Source organism: Octopus sinensis, linkage group LG30 (assembly GCF_006345805.1).
Source record: "Octopus sinensis linkage group LG30, ASM634580v1, whole genome shotgun sequence".
NCBI lineage: Eukaryota > Metazoa > Mollusca > Cephalopoda > Octopoda > Octopodidae > Octopus > Octopus sinensis.
This window is the reverse complement of record NC_043026.1, coordinates 11,772,744-11,777,160: the sequence shown is the minus strand read 5'-3', so window position 1 is coordinate 11,777,160 and position 4,417 is coordinate 11,772,744. Positions and strand designations below refer to the sequence as shown.

Below are 4,417 nucleotides of genomic sequence, written 5' to 3'. Positions count from 1 at the left end.
AAATACATAAATGTATTCATAGAGGATAGAAGCCACATCACTGTGAGATTTGTGGTAAATCATTCTCTCAAAGTTGTATTTTAACTGGACATGTTTGTATTCCTACAGCAGTGTAACTATATCAGTCTGAAAATTGTTAAGGCAGGCTTAGCTTTGTGAACTTTATATGCATGACATAAACCAAACCACTCATCATAGCTGCCTTTCTGAGGTAGTCTTTTACAGCTGGTTGAACTTTTAATTATGCCAACCTCTTATAGCATGGACAAATATGGTTTACTGTTAAATTTCTTGGTATGAGAATCAGGAATAAACACCCTCATTTATAACAGTAAATGTATTCACTTTAGAAAGGAGACATAACTGTATGGCCACAGCCTCCTCACACTGTATTTTATATCAAAACACCTACACTTGAGATAACTTACATCATCGTTTAGCATCCGCTTTCCATGCTAGCATGGGTTGGACGGTTCAACTGGGGTCTGGGAAGCCAGAAGGCTGCACCAGGTCCAGTCTGATCTGGCAATGTTTCTACGGCTGGATGCCCTTCCTAACGCCAACCACACCGAGAGTGTAGTGGGTGCTTTTTACATGCCAGACGAGGCTGGCAAACGGCCATGATCGGATCGTGCTTTTTACGTTCCACCGGCACAAGGCCAGTCGGGGCGGCGCTGACAACGGCCACGTTCGGATGGCTCTCTTACGTGCCACCGGCACTGGTATCACAGCTGCAATTTACATATGTGACATTTTATATAAAAGCACTTTCTTCCAGATTTTGAATTTGTTTTGAATGTGTTGAAACCAATATTGTTATATTTGAGAAAAAAATCGTAATTAATAAAGCCTATAAACCCACTGGTTATTGTTTGCCTATATTTCACTTCTTTTTATTTCAAAGGTATTCGAAGTATGTTTGTCTCCAATGTATTTTTTGCTATATCTATCTGATGACAAAGAGCAATATATACCCTACATATAACATTTGCGGAGGCAAGAAAGTGGTTTATTTTGACATTCTAGCTCAGTGGTTTTCAACCAGGGTTCCGCGGAACCTTAGGGTTCTGCCAGTACAGTCCAGGGGTTCCGCAAGAAGTTACAAAACTGCTAAAATCGGCAGTAATTTTTAATCCTCCTGTGCAGATATGTGTGCATAACACTATTAAATTATTGCACAGGGGTTCCTCGAGCCAGTGGAATGTTTCCTTGGGGTTCCGCTCTAGCAAAAAGTTTGAAAAGCACTGGTCTAGCTAAATACGTGACAAGTGTGTTCCCGGAGATCAATGATAATATGATTGTACAATTATTGTCTTAAGATTTAAATACATAAATTATAAAAGAAAATAATTCCACCCATCATAAAAGGATATATATAAATACATGTATATGTATAAATAAATATGTATTAGTTGAAATTTATAGAAAAACAAATGAGAAAGACATGTGTTTGAATAACAAGCAAGGGTATTAGTTTGACACTCGGGAAAAATGAAAAAGTCTTTCATGTTTCGAGCCTATGCTCTTCAACAGAAATGGACAAGAGGAAATAATCAAAAAAAAGGATAAAAAAACATGTAGTAGAGTTCAGTGGTCTAACATGGCAAACGAAGAAAAAGATAGACTTTTTATCTATTCCAAGAAAAACGATTTTATAAATGCACGTTCCCACGGCCTTATCGATTTTTGTAATTTTTTCATGACTTTTACACATCCTTATACCGTCGGTATCTACATATCAAATTTGAGCGCAATCGGATGGAGGATGTCCGAGATCCTAGAAGACACACACACAGACAGACAGAACGGATTTTATATAATACTAGCACTATGACCCGGCAACGCCAGGTCATAGTGCTAGTGCATGCATATACAGCTGCGTGCGTGCGCACATACACGCGAGTACTGTCCAAATCTCCAACCAATCACATACACCTAGCTGGTTTTGGATAGAAAATTCACAAAAAAAGTCACTTCTATTGATTTTTTAATGGCTTTGTGGGGTGACTGGGGAAATGCTGGGCTTTGCGAGGTGACTGGGGAAATGCCAAACCGCTAAGTGACGGGAACGTAAACACACCAGCATCGGTTGTCAAGCAATGCTAGGGGGACAAACACAGACACACAAACACATACATACATATATACGACAGGCTTCTTTCAGTTTCCGTCTACCAAATCCACTCACAAGGCATTGGTCGGCCCGGGGCTATAGCAGGAGACACTTGCCCAAGATGCCACGCAATGGGACTGAACCCGGAACCATGTGGTTGGTTAGCAAGCTACTTACCACACAGCCACTCCTGCGCCTGGTCGATAAAAAATTTACCATGATTTTATATAAGCGAATGAGTAAACAACACACTGGACGTTTCTTTACATAAATGGAGTGGGGCGGGTTTACGGACCCCACGAACCCCGCCTCTTCACTGACCTTGGTTTTTAAGGTTATCTTGCATCCACGAGAGACCTTCTATACACGACATTCTTCCATCTTTCATCAAACCCTTTCTTACTCAGGCACCTCCTCTCCAGCCCTATTTGTCTCTTTAGGTGAAATATAAAGAATCCCACCAAAGCAGGACCAGCGATGAAGTTGCCTGACATCAACCCTCTCGTCCTTGTCTTCCATACTAGGCTGGCAGAAACGTTAGCACGCCGGGCGAAATGCTTAGCTGTATTTCGTCTGCGTTATGTTCTGAGTTCAAATTCCGCCTTTCAGCCTTTCGGGGTCGATAAATAAAGTACCAGTTTCGCACTGGGATCGATATAATCGACTTAATCCATTTGTCTGTCCTTGTTTGTCCCCTCTGTGTTTAGCCCCTTGTGGGTAGTAAAGAAATAGGTATTTCGTCTGCCGTTACGTTCTGAGTTCAAATTCCGCCAAGGTCGACTTTGCCTTTCATCCTTTCGGGGTTGATAAATAAAGTACCAGTTTCGCACTGGGGTCGATGTAATCGACTTAATCCATTTGTCTGTCCTTGTTTGTCCCCTCTGTGTTTAGCCCCTTGTGGGTAGTAAAGAAATAGGTATTTCGTCTGCCGTTACGTTCTGAGTTCAAATTCCGCCAAGGTCGACTTTGCCTTTCGTCCTTTCGGGGTCGATAAATAAAGTACCAGTTTCGCACTGGGGTCGATATAATCGACTTAATCCGTTTGTCTGTCCTTGTTTGTCCTCTCTATGTTCAGCCCCTTGTGGGTAGTAAAGAAATAGGCATTTCGTCCGTCGTTACGTTCTGAGTTCAAATTCCGCCAAGGTCGACTTTGCCTTTCATCCTTTCGGGGTCGATAAATAAAGTACCAGTTTCGCACTGGGGTCGATGTAATCGACTCAATCCGTTTGTCTAACCTTGTTTGTCCCCTCTATGTTTAGCCCCTTGGGGGCAATAAAGAAATACATACTGTTCTTTACCAGGTTCACCTGAGGGAAAAAGAAGCTCTGAAAGGAGTTATCTCCCGTAAATTGCTTAAAAAAAAAAATTCTTTCATGAAAGAGGTCGGCAGGTGCGCTAAACTGGGCTTCCGTTTCTACATTCACTTCCAAAATATTGTCTCTTTAATGAATTCTCTTTAATCAAGTATCATGTAGTTATTAAACATTTCTCGTCCCACACACACATACTGCTATAATACATTTCCAACAATTCTACGCAGTTATAGTACATTTCTCAACTACCACGCACACCACAGTTATCATAATTTCCTTTATAAACCATTTCCGTAAGTATTATACAAGAAAGCATTTCATCTTCTAATATTGTAGTCGTTCGTTTTTGACGTGTCTTACCTTTTATACATGAAACTTGTCAGATTTGTGCGTGATTTTGCCGCTATTTCGTGCTTTGGAGCTAATTTTTTGACTGTCTATCATTGCCACGTTAGTTATATGATTGAGTTTGAGAAATATTTTGTACAAGCAGTATAGCCCAGCATTGCTCGGGCTTGTTTTCCTTTCGACCCTTTAGAATTGGAATTTTTTAAAAGTAAAAATTTTGCATTATGTAGTTTGTTATTCTCTTTAAGTGAACATTTTTCTGGTTGAAATACACCGAAAATGGCGACACAGCAGTCAAAAAATCGTAAAAAATAGGGATTTTCATAGAAAAAAATTCATCTTTTTGATGTAAATAATTTTTGGTGTTAACATTGACCGATTTGAATTTTTTCTTCTATGGAAGGAAGAGCAAGCCTTCTTCTATCATACTCTCAATTTTGGTCAACTTGCGCCGCAGGGTCTCGGAGGAGATAGTGTTAGTTGAAGGCTACCAAACCTTCCACACACAGACAACTTCAGCTTTATAAATAGTAAAAAATAGGGATTTTCATAGAAAAAAAAAGCACCTTTTTGATGTAAATAATTTTTGGTGTTAACATGGTCCTATTTGAATTTTATCTTCTACGGTATAAAGAGCAAGCCT

The 4,417-nt window shown here is 40.0% G+C and overlaps 1 protein-coding gene across 3 annotated transcripts in view; it reads left to right on the top strand.

Annotated features, from left to right (window-relative positions):
- The window catches only part of LOC115226301 (zinc finger protein 271-like), a 40,908-nt gene that overhangs the window by 7,182 nt on the left and 29,309 nt on the right, over positions 1–4,417 (top strand). Inside the window, exon 1 of one of the 3 annotated variants that reach the window (XM_036515407.1) lies at positions 3,484–3,719. The exons of 1 other annotated variant lie outside the window; for it this stretch is intronic. The gene's annotated coding sequence lies outside the window, so the exon portion shown is untranslated. Of the gene's footprint in view, positions 1–3,483; positions 3,720–4,417 lie in introns of those variants that run through there. One more of the 3 variants, XM_036515403.1, reaches the window with a different exon arrangement.